Source organism: Lepidochelys olivacea, assembly GCF_965140295.1.
Source record: "Lepidochelys olivacea isolate rLepOli2 genome assembly, chromosome: 8".
In the NCBI taxonomy this organism is placed as follows: domain Eukaryota; kingdom Metazoa; phylum Chordata; order Testudines; family Cheloniidae; genus Lepidochelys; species Lepidochelys olivacea.
Window position 1 is genome coordinate 26,912,604 of NC_140418.1, and position 19,173 is coordinate 26,931,776.

The window sequence follows — 19,173 nt, forward strand, 5'->3', positions numbered from 1 at the left end:
TTTCTAATGCTGCTTGTGCACGTGGCGTAAATCAAAGAAAGTACCACTAGGGGTCTTGTAAATCCTGTAAGTCGTATTTTTCTTGCAAAGAAAAAGCAACGTCTGTTTATACAAAGGTTTTATAAAACGATGGTATTTATTAAAGGACACATAGCAAAACAAAGAGGCAACATAGTGTAACGTGTTTCCCTAAAATGCATAGTTACACATATAGGTGTATTAGAAATGTTGTTATATCTATTAATGCAATTCAATGTCTTATACTATATAATAACTTTTTCTGTTCTTTTTTGTTGGGGTGAGGAAGGGTTAAATGTTCTGAATAATTTAGAGAGTTACATCTTCAGAAGAGATAATTGTGTGAAGGGAGCACAAAATACCCCAAATAATCTGTTTTTCCCCTTGTAATAAATGGAAGAAAACTTTGAGGAATTTATAACCAAGAAGTTAGAAAGGTATCTTTAAAAAAATCCTTGGCCCTGTTTTAACATTTCTTGAATTAATTTTCTCAAGTTTCAGTGAAGTTTTGTTTTACATAATTATTATATACACCAAAGTACCCAATGGAATGTGAACGCTGTTACAAGGCCAGATTATGAAACCTTTACTGATGAGTACACAGTGTTGCCAATTCTCAGAATTTATAAAATCATAGAAATGAAGGGCTGGAAGGGATCTTGACAGGTCATCTAGTCCAGCACCCTGCACTGAGGCAGCACCAAATAGACCTAGACCATTCCTGACAGGTGTTTGTGAAACATGTACTTAAAAAACCTCCAATGATGGGGATTCCACAACCCCCCTTGGAAGCCTATTCCAGAGCTTAACAACCCTTATAGTTAGAAAGCTTTTCCTAATATATAACATAAATCTCCCTTTCTGAAGATTAAACCCATTACTTCTTGTCCTACCTTCTGTGTACATGGAGAACAATTGATCGCAGTCGTCTCTATAATGGCCCTTAACATATTTGAAGATTATCAGGTCCCCGCTCAGCCTTCTTTTCTTGTGACTAAACTAGCCCAGGGTTTTTTTTTTTAACTTTTCCTCTCAGGTCAGGTGTTCAAACTTTACCATTTTTGTTGCTGTCCTCTGACTCTCTCCATTTTGTCAATATGTTTCCTCAAGTGTGGTGCCTAGAACTGGAACACAACTCCAGCTGAGGCCTCACCAGTGCCACATAGAGCTGGACAATTACCTCCTGTGTCTCATATGACATTCCTGTTATTACACCCAAGAATTATATTAGCTTGTTTCACAGCTACATCACATTGTTGATTTTTAATCAATTTGAGATCCACTGTACCCCCCACCCCGATCCTTTTCGGCAGTACTACTGCCCAGCCAGTTATTCTCCATTTTGTAGCTGTGCAACTGATTTTTTTTCAAGTGTAATAGCATGCATTTGTCATTATTTAATTTCATCTTGTTGATTTCAGACCAGTTCTCCAAGTTGTCAAGGTAAGTTTGAATTCTAATCCTGTCCTCCAGAATGTTGAAGACCCTCCCAGCTTGGTGTCATCGACACATTCGATAAGCGTACTCTGTTACCCAAGTCATTAATGAAAATATTGAAAAGTACTGTTTCCAAGATGCACCCATGTGATAATCCACTAGATACATCCTTCCAATGTAATCACAAGTCTCATGATATTGATTTTTTTTTTTAAAACCTAGCTCCTGGAATTATATGCTTGTGAGACTCAGAGTCCTTGTTTTGAACAAAGTCAATTTCTAGCCCTCAGGATTCTGGAAAACATGAACCCTAAAGGCTCAAAAAAACAGAACAAGATTTTTATTATTTTTAAAATTTCATGATTTCATGAATTGTAAGATAACCTTCTGTTTATTTTGGGCCTGACTCTTCATTTTGAAATTCTTAGGGTTGGTAATATTGCTGTTGAGTTATTAAGTAATCCCACTAAAGTCCTTACTCATGTGAGTAAGTGCTCATCAATTGGAGTAAGGCATATGCAATCTGTCACAGAGTGATATATTCTCTTTCACTCAAAAGTTCACTATGAGATTAGAGGATCTGCCTGCAAAAATAATCCTGCCTTCCTCCTCCCCTTGCCATCCTGAGTAATTGCATGACCTCCCTTCATTTTCTGTAGGAGGCATTGAAAGCAGAGGGTAGCTATGGAAGGCAATATCCTCACTTCCAGTACGGATCAGCTGTAAAGCAAGACCAGCCTGGCTTCTTTTGAATCATTTGGGAGCATCTGTCACCAGTTTTGATGCTGGAGATTGCTCCCTAACAGCCATGTCTACTCTCCTCTCTTCCTCTTCTGATTGGTTAAAGCAGAAGACGAAAATACCCTGAGAATACATCCCTTTAGCATCTGTCTGCTGGGTGAAAATGCTGCATTTTAGGGCAGTAAAATGGGACTTGGATATGTATTTATCTTTCATGCCAAGCTTCCCCTTTAGGGATGTATCCACTTGTTAAATTAGAGTAGCCCTGAGACACTCTGACTTTATGTAAGTGATCAGTTTGATCATTGGTAAGCACCAGTATTAGCGGCTTGAGAAAACCCCTATATGCCCTCACTCCCTATCATGTAGCCATGCATACATTTGCGATTGCACTCTGTGGTATCCTTTCACTTCCTTTTGAGTGTTCATCATGGAGCAACTTGCAGAGTACAATTTGAAGCTTATTTTATCATTCATCCAGTAGCTTTAGTTGTGAAATATTGTTTAAGATGAATAAAGGAAGCAGGGTATGTGTCCTTATATTACAGACAGCACAGCGAGAGGTTTGCCAAAAGAATCAATTATAATTTGGACAGTAGCAGGAGCTGGGTCCCTGCCAATCTGCAAATAGACTAGGCAGTTTGCTACTCCTGACAACATGTGTGCAATTTAAAAAGGCTAAAAATACAGTTCTCCATTGGCTCCTTTGACAACAGCAGATGACATGTTGATATCAGAAATATCAGACCGTGTGAGGCCTTGTGGTAGAGCTCTACAATACCATCCACATTTTGGAACTAGAGCCAGGGATTTCTACTAAGAAGAAAAACTCCATCATGTAAGGTTTGTAAAGCATGGGGTGTGTTTGCACCTAAATTTTCATATTTCACGCTTTCAAAAGACTACTTTGGATTAGTGAAATTTGACAGTTTTCTCTATAAATATCACACGTCCGTATGTTTTCCTATTCTCAGCTGAGCTGCTGATCTTTAAACCATTTGTGAGATGCATATCAATGACATGAAAATATTGGAAATTGGCACAATAAATTGCACAAAGCAAAATTTTGCAGCACATACCTCCTGGGGGTAAAAATCAAAGCTGTATAGCGTTCTGTAAAATATTGAGACTAAATGCAAGTGTTGGACACTGAGGGCCATCCTTGTGTTTGAAAATTGGTTTTTACATTTGTTTTAGTGTAAAGGTAGCATGAATGTACAGGTATCTGTTCTCCCTAACATTGCCTCTCAGATTGTCTTCCCATTCTGAGTACAATGACCTGGTCTCAGTTCTCTACCTACAGCACTCGATCAATCTAACAGGACTTACATTTTGTGCTTTTTCCTCCCCAAAGTATTCTTAATCATTAAAGCAATGGACAGGGAACAGCTGAGAGAGCAACAGAGGGCTCATTGGAAACTGCCCTTTATTTTCCATACAGACATTTTCCTGAAATAGCTTTGCAGCTCCTGCTCATATCACCCCTACCCCACTGCCACCAACTTCTGTCAGCCAGCACATGGTGCTACATTGTGCTTGTTGTCATGCAGATGCACCTCCTCCCCCAGGCTCACCACAGTGCTGCAGTGCTTCCTATTCTGTTTCCCATCCTTCTCCTTCAGCAGCTACTGCCCAGTAAATTACCATTCCCCCTACCTCACTCCAGCTGCAACATCTTTCCCAGCAGGTGTTCTCGTGTTCTAGCTATACGGGGTCTTGGGAAGGTAAATGTATGGATTGGAGAGGACTGTGTTCATGAGTATTGTCAATGTCAATGCCAATCCCAAGTGTTCAATAATCATGGATGAGATTCTGTGCTGCACCTCTAAATGGTGCTGCTTTGTCACCTCCAGTGTTATTTAGACAGCCAAGTGGGCTATCTAAGGGCACGTCTACACTTAAAATGCTGCATTGGCTCAACTGCGCTCCTGTAGCTCTTTAATGAAGACTCTCTATGCTGAGGGGAGAGAGCTGTCACATCAGCATAGTTAATCCGCCTCCCCAAGAGGTTTGTATAACTACATTGCTTAGGGATGTAGAATTTTTCATATCACTAAGCAATGCAGTTAAACTGACATAAGTCTGTTTCCCATCCTTCTCCTTCAGCAGCTACTGCCCAGTAAATTACCATTCCCCCTACCTCACTCCAGCTGCAACATCTTTCCCAGCAGGTGTTCTCGTGTTCTAGCTATACGGGGTCTTGGGAAGGTAAATGTATGGATTGGAGAGGACTGTGTTCATGAGTATTGTCAATGTCAATGCCAATCCCAAGTGTTCAATAATCATGGATGAGATTCTGTGCTGCACCTCTAAATGGTGCTGCTTTGTCACCTCCAGTGTTATTTAGACAGCCAAGTGGGCTATCTAAGGGCACGTCTACACTTAAAATGCTGCATTGGCTCAACTGCGCTCCTGTAGCTCTTTAATGAAGACTCTCTATGCTGAGGGGAGAGAGCTGTCACATCAGCATAGTTAATCCGCCTCCCCAAGAGGTTTGTATAACTACATTGCTTAGGGATGTAGAATTTTTCATATCACTAAGCAATGCAGTTAAACTGACATAAGTCTGTAGTGTAGACCAGATCTAAGTTAAAGGAGCTTCTCTGGACCTCCCTGTGGGACACAGCACTGCCCAGAATATCTGCAGCACTGCATTCTGCAGCCCCATCCTGCCACCCCTCCACCCCAGCAAACCTAGTATGCCAGGACCTTTAAAGGGAAACTTGGAGAAAAGTCCACAATGTCTCCATCATTTCCTGCATTGGACAGGGAGGATTAAACCTCTGGCTAGATCTGGGACTTTTGGATACCTTTTCCACTTCTTCAGCTTTTTTTACCTGGTATAAAGGGGCTGGATCAGAGAAGAGGATCTCTCACCCCATGAGTCAGCCCTGCCCCCACAAAAAAGAGATTTAGCTTCAAAATAATAAAATTTATATTAATTTTATTTTACTTCTAGTTTGTGAGCTCTTAAGGTTCACATTTTCAATCATTTTACAATCATGAGGTCTGAAAACTTTTTTTTAAAAAATGAAAGCTGAGATTCGGATGTGTTCACATGATTCCAGGAGCTGAGACTTTATGAGAAACACTAGATATTTTAAGATTCATGATTTTTTTTTAAAGTGAGAATTAGCAACATTTTGTGTGTGTGTGTTTAGGGGGTAGAGAAGACAGTAACAGTGATAGGACTTTGGGGGGGTTGAGTAAAAAAAAAAGGAGGGTAGGATTGATGGGGAAAAAGAGATTGAAGGGGAGGAGTGACTGAAATAACCCAGGAGATCAGAGAAAGGGGAAGCAATACAATGGGGGAGGAAGAATGGCTGAAAAAAACATTACTGGAAAATAAGTTTGAGCAGGAAGCAAACCCACAAAAAAGAAGAAAGGCAAAAGAAACCTGATAAATGTAAATTACAATATGTAGTGGAAAGCCTTGTGTTACATATTAAGTGTTGTATCATTTCTTATACAATAAAAACTGTATGAATAAATCACAGAGGTACACCTGAGTCCCCAATAATCAGTGTAGTAAATATACACAAACATGCCATACCTAACTACTTACATTCAAGTGCTCTGGTGGGTTTCGGTGGCTTCCACAGCACAGAACACTGTGCAGGTCTCTGGAGGGCTCACAAACTATTTAAAGAGATACTGTGTTACTCCTAAACATGTTACTAAGTGAACAGTGATAAAAGCAAAACTGAGCTGAGGTAATGGATGCAGAGGGATGAAGAAGTGCTCTAATGTGCTGCTGTTGGAGTTGGGCTGGGAAAAAGCAAGGCCGCAGAACTAATACTTCCAGTTTCAAATGAACCCTGGAAGTAAAGATCTGACCAGAACTGATGAGGATAAAAAGAAGAGACAAGATAAACTCATGATCCTCAAAAAGATTGTGTTTAGTTTTTTTATTGTTTGAGGCAAGTAAACCATACCTATAAGTATTAGGTCTTACTCTGGCTGCTTTGCAATGGGAGAAGCATCAGATTTTAGGCAGTTTTTACTAAAGCCTGCTAGAAGTGCTACGTACAGGACGTTTGTTTAGAGAGAAGACTGGCCCCATATGTTTCATCCTTGTGAACAGTTTGTAAATACAATAAGGGGAAAACATCTTATTAGGGAATGCTCATCTTGCTTGAGGCTGATAAGGAAAATAAGTGGGCTGAATAGTCACTATTTGAATAGTTAACAAATATGCTTTTTTCTTAAGCCCAACAAATCATTTTTTCTATTTAATTTTGAATAGAGTACATTAAGCAATGATATCAACAGAACTTGACAAGTTATAAACTTAATTAAAGCATTTTAAAAACTCAGCAAATACCCCCCAGTATTTGGCACAGATCTGGTCTTATTGCAATTATATAAGTGAAAGCAATTTTGTTGGAGAAATTTTAGTTATTGTTTGTTCTATGAACAATGATCTCCAAGTTTAAGGACTATTAAACATTGCTGATCACTTACCACTTGTATTTTAGGGGAAATAACTTTTTAAACACAATACGTTTTGAGGCTGCAAAAACAATGCATAAGACTGCCAACTTAATGTCTGTGGCTTGAGATACATACAATATATTTACGGCATGATGCACGCTCTCTTCTTCCAGGAATCTAATATTTTATTAATTACAGGGATGCAAAATCTTGACCATTAGAACACTGAAGAAATTAAAATGTTAAGTGAATTCTTGGCCACATCTTTTGCTCTGATGTCCTGAACTCTTGTAGCTATAAGCAATTTCCCCTTGTTTAGTTTAAAAAAAAAAAGGGGGGGGGGACTTTAGTAGTATAAGGAACAATTTTACAATGGATCTTGTATGTAAATTCACTTTTCTGCAGCACAAGACCTTTGCACCACTTAAATCCCATTTGAATCCTATTTTGAGGATGTAAGTGATGCATAGGTCTTGTGGTGGATCTCTGCACAGGGAAGAATTTCACTGTGTACCTAAGAAGTCCTAAGTCTCCAAGATGCATTAATTCAGTCTCCCTTTTGTACCATAGATATTCATCTAACACTTAGCATCATTGCAGGTTTTTCTTCTATATCACATTCTTCTTTGAGTGCAGACATATACTGTACTCAGGTGTGTGCATGCAAAGAGCACCAAAGCCAGAGTATTTTACCTAGCAGTACCTATATTGGTGGTGTGTGTGCCCTCTGGTCCCTTTGCTTCTCTCCAGGCTAGTTAAAGGCAGCATCTCTCCAACCCCCTCATTCTTTCTCACTGCCCTCATCTAGAGTTAGAGCAATCAATGTGGTAGTTTACCTCATGTTTCTTATCTCAGTGTTTCTGGGACTTCATTGTATATTGTAAATAGTATAGTTTAACAGTACCCTTGGGTTGAGTTTGTAGTTGTTAGTTAAAATAGATAGATAGTTGCCCTCAATGGTTTAAATGTTGTCCATCATGTGGCATGGCTATCGCCAATAATGATGCCCCCGCATGCGATGTTTGTTGCACCTGGAAGAAGGACACATTAAAGAAAGGTGCTCCATCTGCAAGTCATTTAAAAAGAGAACACAGGTTGTGAGGGACTTGGATCTGAAGCAGCGTCTTCTAGGGTGGGCCATAAGATCCACTTACGTACTTGGGCATAGTGCGTCTGGCCCCACACTCTCCTTCCCAGACAACACTAGACATTGCTCCCGGCACAAGGTCTGGTGCTTCCCCTGTGAGGAAGAGGGATGGTCATCCTTCCTCTGGTCCTCTGAGGAAGGATTCACAAAATGAACTGAGGTCATTCCAGAATACGGTGAGATTCCTCTTCATCTTCAAAGAAGAGTGCCGACTGGCACCATGACTCTTCTGGTACATTGGTTAGAGCTGGGCCATCTGACCCCTTTCCGCTATTGTGCCATCATCATTTGGTCACTGTACGCTCAATTCCAATTCCAGCCATGGGGAATCTGTTGAGTCCATTACTGACAACAATGGCAACAGCAGCAGCTGTCTCTACGCCATTAGTGTATTAGGTGGTGTCAGAACCATCTGTCTCTCCGTTTCTGATTCCCAAATAATTCAGGAACATTCAGAGGCCAGGGCTGCTGCCACTTCTTCTGCTATACCTCGGAGTTGCCTAGTTGCCTCATTCAGCAGCACCGTATGTCAAAATTCAGCATTGTGGTCAGCATCCTTTTCAATACTGAGAGGCCCATCAGTGCAGATGCTGTCTTTGCACCAACAATGTTTTCACTGCAGACTGTGTATTCGGGGTTGGTATTGGCCTTAGCTCTGGGACTGTACCAAGTGGATCTGCAATGCCTGTTTTGGTACTGAAAGCACCAACTGCTTGTTCATCCTTGGTATATATGCCATCTCAAGGTTGGTGTTTGGATGAGGCTGTTTGTTAATTTGCTCCATTGGGGGTGGCTCCTCCACTACCACTGGAAGACTCCCAGGGCTCTATTTCACAAGATATAAGTCCACCTCCGAGGACAAAGAATCTAAGAAGCTGGATTTGATGGGGAGAAAAATGTATACAACTTCATCTATGCAGATTTGCATTGCAAATCAACAGGCACTGTTATCAATGGGGCACTATGTCCAAATTTACAGATAAGTTGCCAGAAGTCTCCAAGGAAGAGTTTAAGGCATTCATTGCAGAGGACCATTTGCTGGCCAAAACTTTGTTCCAATAGGCCATGGATGTGGAGGATGCGTCTTCCAGAATAATGGCATCAACTGTGGATATGAGAAAGGCCTCATGGTTGCAGAATTACTGCATAGCTCCTTATGTTCAGCAGAGTATAGTTTCATCTGAATTGAGGATCAGTGCATGGAAAGTAAGTTTTTATTAACTCCATCATAGTCAAATTTCTGAAAGGTGTTTACCAGCCTCTTTCCACCAGCAAAGGAAGTGATCCTTCAGTGGGACCTTGTTCTCTGTCTCTGCTATGTCAAAAGGCATTGTTTCTTGTAGCCATTATTTCACCAAGAAGAGGCCTTAATGACGACCCTCCACATACTCAGTTTTTCAAAGACAAGTTTGCCTTAAAACCTCATCCTAAGATTCTGCCTAAGGTGGTGTCATAATTTCATCTTAACCAAGTAATTTACTTACCTATATTTTTTTCCCAAACCTCATGTCATAAATATAAAGGGAAGGGTAAACCCCTTTGAAATCCCTCCTGGCCAGAGGAAAGCTCCTCTCACCTGTAAAGGGTTAAGAAGCTAAAGGTAACCTCGCTGGCACCTGATCAAAATGACCAATGAGGAGACAAGATACTTTCAAAAGCTGGGAGGAGGGAGAGAAACAAAGGGTCTGTGTGTCTGTCTATAGTCTGTCTTTGTCGGGGATAGACCAGGAATGGAGTCTTAGAACTTTTAGTAAGTAATCTAGCTAGGTATGTGTTAGATTATGATTTCTTTAAATGGCTGAGAAAAGAATTGTGCTGAATAGAATAACTATTTCTGTCTGTGTATCTTTTTTGTAACTTAAGGTTTTGCCTAGAGGGGTTCTCTATGTTTTTGAATCTAATTACTCTGTAAGATATCTACCATCCTGATTTTACAGGGGGGATTTCTTCATTTCTATTTACTTCTATTTTTATTAAAAGTCTTCTTGTAAGAAAACTGAATGCTTTTTCATTGTTCTCAGATCCAAGGGTTTGGGTCTGTGGTCACCTATGCAAATTGGTGAGGCTTTTTATCCAACATTTCCCAGGAAAGGGGGGGGTGCAAGTGTTGGGAGGATTGTTCATTGTTCTTAAGATCCAAGGGTCTGGGTCTGTAGTCACCTAGGCAAATTGGTGAGGCTTTTTACCAAACCTTGTCCAGGAAGTGGGGTGCAAGGTTTTGGGAAGTATTTTGGGGGGAAGGACGCGTCCAAACAGCTCTTCCCCAGTAACCAGTATTAGTTTGGTGGTGGTAGCGGCCAGTCCAAGGACAACGGGTGGAATATTTTGTACCTTGGGGAAGTTTTGACCTAAGCTGGTAAAGATAAGCTTAGGAGGTTTTTCATGCAGGTCCCCACATCTGTACCCTAGAGTTCAGAGTGGGGGAGGAACCTTGACACCTCATTAAACTGCTGACGAACAGCATCTTCACTCCTTGGATATAAGACGATGCTTGACATTTTACTTAGAAAGAGCTAAGCCATTTCTTCATCATTTCATCTTTTTGTTTCCTTTTGAGGATGGCACGAAGGGTCAAGCGGTCTCTGCACAGACACCCTGTATCACAATGTCTTAAGGGGATAGCTCAGACTTCACTTCTGCAGAGATTAAGAGCCCATTTGACAACATACAAACCACCTTTGATTGCATTTTTCAGTGACATTTCAATATTGGACATTTGCAGGAGTGCCGCTTGGTCTTCCATACATACTTTTACCAAATATTGTGTTGTTATATCTGCATCCAGGTCAGATGCAAATTTTGAGCAGGTGGTCTTGCAGTTGCTTTTTAAATAGATTCTGAGCTCCACTTCCTTCTGATACTGCTCGTTAGTCACCTGAGTATAATACATGTCTACAACCACTTGAAGAAAAGATGGCTAATTACTTGTACTGTAACTCCTGTTTTTTGAGATGTGGATGCTGATGTGTGTTCCACGACCCACCCTCCATCTCCTGTGCATCAGAGTCACTACTCTTGACCTTGAGTGCAAAGGAACTGAAGGGGGCTGGAGTATTTCTGCCTTTAAATAGCCTACTGAGGGGCTAAGAGACTAGAGGGCATGAGCGCCACCCCTGCAGGTACTGTTAGGCACAGTTCTCCAGTTTTGGTGAGCTCCAGTCTCATAACAGCAACAACAGATTGTTACCAAGATTTCTATTAAAATCCATGATGCACTTGATGATGTCCATAGCTCCTTCCTTCCTATGATTAGATTATCCTTTTTTCATTCATCCATCCACCACTTAGGATTTGATCCAAAAGCCCGTTTAAGTTAATGGGAGTTTTTGGATCTGGCTCTCATTCCTTTTTCTTTCTGAATATATTTGTACATATTCTTCCTATTCCCCTTGCTATCTTTGTATACCATTAGCTCATTCTTGTCTTTGTAACTTCCTTTTTCTTTTGAGCTTCAAGCCTTAATACATTCAGTATATTTCTCTTTGGGCTCCTGCACTCTTCTTATGCAATAAAAGCAATGTGGGTGGTCCCCCAGTTGTTTCCTTAAATAAATCACAAATCTCAATAGAAAAGAGATCTGTCATAGAGGTTTGGATGTACTTTGGGGCTAGCACTGAAGAAGCAGATACCAAGAATGTGTGTGAATATGACAGTAAAAAAGATTTTGCTAGTGGCAAGTAAAGGGAAATTTCCCAAGACTCTAGCAAATTCTTTCTAGCAATGTTCTAAAAAGTCTGCAAGGTAAAATTTGCAGAAAAATTCTCTACCATCCTTAACTAAGTGACAATTTTTATCATTCAGTGTTGTTTGGATTTTATTTGCAAGGAGCTATCTTACCCCAACATTATTGGGTCATATAAGCTCAATATGTTTGGCCTTTTCAGGGGAAAATCTCACTTTTGCTTCTACAACATATAAAATTATTCTGAATTAACTGCATTAATGGCTAAAACATGTGTTGTCACTAGCCTTCAGGCTTAACATAGGCAAGGGTTTTGTAAACTCTCCAAATGCCTTCAAATACTGAGAATGTGCAAACCCTGGAACTGTTGATGCTTTAAACATTGTCATAAGAGATGATACTGTCGATATTTTGAGAGCAAGGCTCACGTTCACTATCTTAAGTGAAGACTGACATCATTGTGAATAAGTCTCTTGCTCGCTTTCCATCTCTCTATCTTCCCTCCTCCCCCTGCGACACCTGTCTCCCCTTTATTTCCATCAAATGGAAGAAAATGAACTGGGTTAGGAAGTGAGTGGAGGCTGACCGATAGTGGATGCATTGCAGACTAGTATCTCATGTGTGTTTATAGCTTAGCTTCAAAGTCTGCTCAGATCTTGCTATGCTTCTGAAAGTGAAACATTAGCTAGTTTAAGCAAGCTTAGAATTAATATAACGGTTTGAGGGGTTTTCGTTGCCAGTCAGATTTTTCTCCCCTGATGTTAATAGGGATAAATTTGTCCCAAAAATTTGATAGGTGGTTTGCTTCAGATGAGCACTGAAAAGTAGTAAAGGCCTCATCCATATGTCTTTGTGAAAAACTGTGCTGGGAATCTCATGGGAGCAGTTTATCTTGTTTGGTTTCTGCTGTTTCTTCTTTCCATATAGGCGAGAAATATCTCAAATGTACTATTTCAATGCATCCATTTCAAGTCAAAAAGAAATAATTTTGTCTTCTAATGCTGTTCCTATCGCTGCTTCTATTTGTTCAAAGATTAAGGATTTTTTAATACCCTTTCCAACTCTCACACATTTTCCAAACACTATCAAACACCAGCTGACACCTTGCATGGTACTAGTATTTATTGCTCACCTTTGATCTGATTAGTTACACTGAGTGAAAGTGCTAGAAACACACGGTACATCACTAGATCTAGTACATTATCATCTTCAAGACATAATTATCAATTAAGAAACATAAAACCTCAGACTCTGAACAGGCTGTAAAAAGAGAATTACAGTTAAGAGCTCACAGTCAATTTGAGCACCACTAAACAGTGGTTCTGGAGCTGAGGATTGTATGCTACTAATGTTCACTGACTGAGCTCACATTACTTCAGAAGTACACAAGCAGTTTTGCTTGTGCTTGTCAAAGACGGAGTCATTATCATCTCCAAATATCTACAGCATTCTGTATTAGCCTACGCTAGGTGCTATTTACTGATTCAGTCTGGAACAAGTTACAATGAGTTTTTTGGATAGAGAAGCAAATGCAATATGGAGACACCTATTAATACTGGACATCAAAGATGAGACAATATTGGAATAGGACAAATATGGGAAAACAGATTATTATTATTAAAGATAGTATAAGTAATAATTGAAACAAAGCCAATTGAAATAAACACTGTCACTAAGTCAACCAGCTGCTAGATAATCTGACATCTAACTTGACAGCAATAGTGATTGGGATGTGCTGAAAGCTAAAGATAAGTGATTAAAGCATAAGGAGAAATCTTCTAGACTTCAATCTTTCTGCACTGATGTTAAAATTATTTTGGTGACACCTGCTCTGAGGAACACATCCACTGGCAGAGCACTGTGTCTTAAGCAACCATTTAAAGCACATACATCTGGTTTCCAGTAAATTTGTTTGGATAAAAAAAAATATGAAATATCTCACAAAATGAAATTCTGGAAAAAATAGTTTTGTCTCTATCTAAACGTTTGTTCCAATTTTGAATTTTTTTATTTTGTATAGTGTATTTTAAAAATTAAACAAATATTGTTTCAAAATGGAAAATCAAATTGTTAAATTTCAGTTGTTGTTAAATGATTTTTTTTTGTCAAAATCAATATGTTCCACAAAATGTTTCACTTTTGAAGAATCAACATTTTCTGATGGAAAAATTTTCCCTTGGAAAATCTTTCACTAGTTTTACCTATAGTCGTAACACTGATATGCCTGTTCAGTTCTGTAAAGTTATGTTCTAGCTTGTTAAATTCATAAAACGGTTAAGTTTTACTAATGCCATAAAGTTTTACTAGATGTTGCACAGATGGGTGATTCCTAAATTAAAATTTGTTCTTTCATGTAGCTGGGACTTGATCCATAAATTGCTTTGAAAATAGGATGAAGACTTTAAACGGGTACTGAAAACTCACTTGGAGAAGTGGAAGGACTGGAACATGGTTCTGAGGTGCTCAGGGAAAATCTAAGCCATGAAGAAGACAGGCAGTCACATTCTGTACCAGCTGGAGTCTGTGTATTGTCTTCCCATTCAGCAAAAAATTTAAACATATGCTTCAATCTCTGTTTTGCAAAGAACTTAAGAATATGTTTAACGCTGAGCGCTTGCTTAAGTGCTTTGCTAATTTGTGGGGCTTAGTATAAATAAAATTACTCCATTTGTAATGCCCATTTTATACATTTGTGTATTATATCTAAACTTGCTCATGTTTGTCTGTGTAAAATGATTTAGTAGCAGCATGGAGAGCAGGAGGTGCAGGAAGAGTACTGGGAACAAACCGTGATCTCCGAAAGAGATTAATGAGAGAAAGGAGTCTGCCTTCGATGGTAAATTAATTACTGTGGGATGTGAGTGGATACCACACACTGGCAGTGGCAGTATTAAGGGGAGCCAGAGAGCTCAGTTAGGCCATTCAGTGGCACCTGGAGGGGAGACAATTACTTAAGGATTAGAGCAGCTGGGGACAAGCAGCATAGTGGTTCCTATAAAGGAAGGACTATAGGGCAAGGTGGGGAGGAAACCCTGGGGAGAGGTAGTTGAGAGTTTTCTCTCTGTGGGAAAGGAATCACTGAGGGTCCTGCAGGAAGGAGCTTGTCCCTTGGGACTGTTCCTGAAGGGTGCAGGCAGCGGGGGAGAAGGAGCCTCCTAAAGCAGGCATGGGAGAGTACAGGGGGGAAAAGCTCTGAAGGTCAGTGGCTTAGGAGGAGTTGGGCCTCTAGGGGAAAAAGTCCTAGAAGGCAGCACTCTGTGACAGTGTGAAACAAACAACATTCTACAGAGCCCAGGAGAGGGGCAAAGAGTGTGCTGCAGACTGAGCCCAGGAAGGGTGGAAGAGTTTTTATTCCTTTGGGTTTTGAGTTTGGACATTGTCATCTTGGAAGGGGTGGGACTGAGTGTGACCCGGCTGGAGGACCAAATCACTGTAAGGGAAAGGAGGAGAGTGAAGCAGAGAGGCTGCAATGCTGGGTCTTGCCACAAGGAGGCACTCTAACTTGGTGAATTTATGGAAGGATGCATTTACAGAGTATACAAAAAATATGAACTGATACTTAATCGAAAGCTGTGACGAATCCAGTCATAAATTTGGGACTGAGAGTGCAAAGAGGTATACTTGAATTCCAAAATGATCTTGATAGACTTCCATAGAGGTGTGTTATAAATGCTGTAAGGATAGCAAATACCACAGAAAAGGCATCATCTTAGAAGAGATAAGCAGAGGCACTGGTTTTCCCCTTTAGCTGCTTCTGCGCCACCTAATATACCAGATACGGTTTGTCCCTACTGAACTTCTGTGGAATGTTGACAACTAAGAGTTTCTGCTGTTTGAATCACCATAAAGATACCCAAATTAAAGCTGTTATCCCGGACTTTGATGGAGCCTTTGAAAGAATTGGTTGGAAATGTCTATTCCATGTTACACAGATTTGGCTTTTAAATTTCTCTATAGAAACACTGAACTAGCAATTGTTAGGAAGGTTAGGCTTTCAATTGTCAGTGGTTTGAATTGCTCTAGACTGAGCAGTTGTTAGTAATGCTAGGTTGTTTTTTTTTCAAGGTCCTTCACGATTTTCAAGGATACCAGGCAATGCTGCCCTGTGTCCCCACTATTGTCTGGTGTTGCCTTGGAGCTGTTAATTACAGCAAATGAGAGCCAAGTGAGGAGGACTAGGGAACGGTAGCTATATGTTGCTATTCCCCTGTTTGTTACAAATCCACGTTACACTGTTTAAATTCTTACTGTCTTTGGGGGGCATATCTAACTATAAAGCTAATTGCAATAAACCTCAGACCACTGTGGGTGCTATAAGTCTCACTACATCAACTGGAATTTTAGGGAGGTAAGTAATAGGATTAGGTGTCTGGGTTTGAGACAAAGTTTAAAGATTTGGTCATTCATGTTCAATATAGGTCCAAATCTAGCCATCTCAAAATGGAACCAGAACACTGACCATGCAAAAAGTAAACTTCTGAGTGATTATCCTCTGAAAACTGCTGTAATTATTAGGATCAAATCCTCAAAAGCTATTTTCTTAAGCTTTTTAAAAGATTTAAAATATTTTGTTTTTGGCACTTGTCCCATAGAAAACAAAGAGAGGGAAGAATCATACTTTAAAATCAGTAACATAAATTGTTCTCTTATCACCAAGTATTTATACACTGTTGAACTTATTCCTATATTCTTACATTTCAAAAGATGCCAAATTATTTTAAAATCTATTATTACTATGAGAGAGTTCTTATTTTTGAAGTTTCAGAGCTGGTTTTAAGGTAAATGAATATAGCTAAATAACAAGAAACATGTAGGAGTAGGCTGTTATATGGCACAGTTTTATTTTAAATTATTACTGAATCAAACTCTTCCAGGGGACATCCTAAAACATGTGAGAATCTAGACTGCAGGAGTTTGCTTAATGAAATTTTCATTAATCAGTACTTCCATAGGTTGATGGTTTAGATGCTCTAATCATAATTGTTGTGTCTGTTGGCACTCCATTGGCTAGGTAAATAAGGGAAAGCTGTTGAGGTGAAAGTTCACAGAGGAATAAAGTGATGAGTAGAATAAGTGAGAGACAGGAATTGCTTTCTAATTTATGTATTCGTGATCTGGAGGAATTAAAGACCTGGGGAACTACACTAGGGTACTTGGAGACATGGGGCCAAATTATCCCATCAGCTATGGACATGCAGCGCCCATGGGTCTGCCACAGACTTACGACATTAACCTGGGCAAGTCCCTTCACTTCTCTGTGCCTCAGTTTCCTTGTCTATTATACCATTTACCCACTCTGATAAGCTGCTTTGAAGTCTTCCAAAGGAAGGCGTGTAGGTGCAAAATACTACTAAACTGGGTCGGCCAACAAACAGAAAACAATATCCACTATCTAGAGAATCCTAATATAGTTAGAGCATAGTAGACAAATGTCTTCTCAATTACAGTTTATACAAGAATAAGAAAAAAGTGGAGGCTGGGGTTAGAAACACTCAGAAGAACATATGCTTCCCAGACTACAGTTAGCCCTTCTTCTGGTTTGTGTTCTGCTAAAAAGTAAAACTACAGAGAACCCTGAAACCGTCAGCAGATTGTATGGCTGAGATCCAAAATGCAAACAGATGATCGTTCAGACAAATCATTCATATGTATAATTTAGTATTGCAGAATGTTTCAGTTGTGAGAGATTGTTCTAATATTGTCCAAGTGACTTGTTACTTATTAAACATGCACCCGTTCCAGCTTCTGCTGAATATAATAGCAAAACTCCCATTGATTGAAGTGATAACAAGATATGCTAATGATCTGCGGGTTATGGTTGCCTTTAAGTCACCAAAAGAGTTGGGTGAAAAGAGCAAAAAAGAACCTGAAACTTTTCTTTAATTAAACTTGGCTATTCATTTGGCTGGTATTTGTTGCCCTTTTATTCACAAACTTTCAGGTGGGTGAGATTGTAGCAATGATTTATAGACATGAAATCATGTGCTGTGTTGGTTTTCCGTGGGGCAGTTCTTCATACCCCCTGGACTCACAGCCCTTGTAATCAAGTAGGTCAGTGAATCCCAGGGGGATCTAGATGCAACAGGGACTGTGCATAACCATGTATGCAATTAGCTAGTGTGAATGTGCTGAGAAAAAGGAATATGACATCTGTTATGTAACCAATAAAAACCTAGAGCTTATATCTTTATCTTTTTTCTTGCGTCAGGAAGGAACCCTCTTTTTTTTGTTTTTGTTTTAAAGATGAATTCCACATGTGTAGTGAAATACAGAGCCAGCTTTGGACAGATATAGGAATTGCTGCATTGTGGAAGAGGCGGCATGGAAGGGCGCTACTCCCTTTGAGTGGCCAATGCAATGGCTTGTTGCAGATTATGCTTTTGTGGTGCCCTGTTGAGGGTGCCTTGAGTGTAAGGATTGGGAAGGTTGGACCCAAATAGAGAGCGGCATGGAGCAGCAGGCTAAAACATCTATACAGTTCCCCTGTACTCTCAGGCTGTAGGATCGAATGGTTCTACACTGGCCCCTGCTTGAATCGGACATGAAGTATATGTCTACACTGCAAAAACAAAACACAACAACCCTGTGGCACCGAGTTTCAGAGCTACAGGTCTCAGGCTGCATTTGGGCTTGGGCTTGAGCCTGGCTCGAGCCCAGCTCGGGGACCCTGGCGGGGGCGGGGGTCAGAGCATGGGCTCCAGCTCAAGACTGAATGTCTGCACTGCAATTTTATAGCCCTGCAGCCTGAGTACTGCAAGCCTGAGTCAGCTGACCCAGGCCTAGAAAGAGAAAGAGGGGAGAGAAATGAAAAGAAATGCCTGCTGCTTGAAAATACTCAGACATCTGGAACCCTAGAAGTACTGTTGGAGATTGATTGATTAAAAGTACAATAGAGGTAATCTAACATGCCATTTATCAGATGTCTGTGGCTCATCACTACCAAATAGAGAAATGTGGTCTAGATGAAATTACTGGAAGGTGGGTGCACAACTGCTTGAAAGATTGTGCGTGGATAGCAATCAATGGTCCCCTGTGAAACTACAAGGGAGTGTCTGCTGGGATCCTGCAGAGGTCAGTCGTGGGCCTGAAAGTCAATATTTTCATTAATGACTTGGATAATGGAATGGAGAGTATGTTTATAAAATTTGCAAATGACTAAGCTGGGAGAGGTTGCAAGCACTTTGGAGTACAGATTACAATTCAAAATGATCTTGACAAATTGGAGAATTGGTCTAAATGGAAAAAGATAATTCATTACAGACAACTGTGAAGTGCTTCACCTAAGAAGGGAAAATCAAATGTGCAACTACAAAATGGGGACTAACTGGCTGGTAGTACTGCTGAAAAGGATCTGGAGGTTGTAGTGGACCACAAACTGCATCTGAGTCAACAGTGTTATACAGCTGCAAAAAAGGCAAATATCTTTGTGAGGTATATTAACTGGAATGCCGTATGATATAAGGGATGCAATTGTCCTGCTGTACTCAGCACTGGGAAGGCATCAACTGGAGTACTGTATCCAGTTCTGGGCACCACACTTTAGGAAAGGTGTAAACGAACTATAGAGAGTTCAGAGGAGAGCAACAAAAAAGATGAGATTTCGAAAACCTGACCTATGAGGAAATTATGTTTTTTAAAGTGAGCATGATAAAAGTAGATTGGTGTGTGGGTAGTAGTAGTGGGGTATGGGCAGTGGGGGAGGGAGAGGACCTGA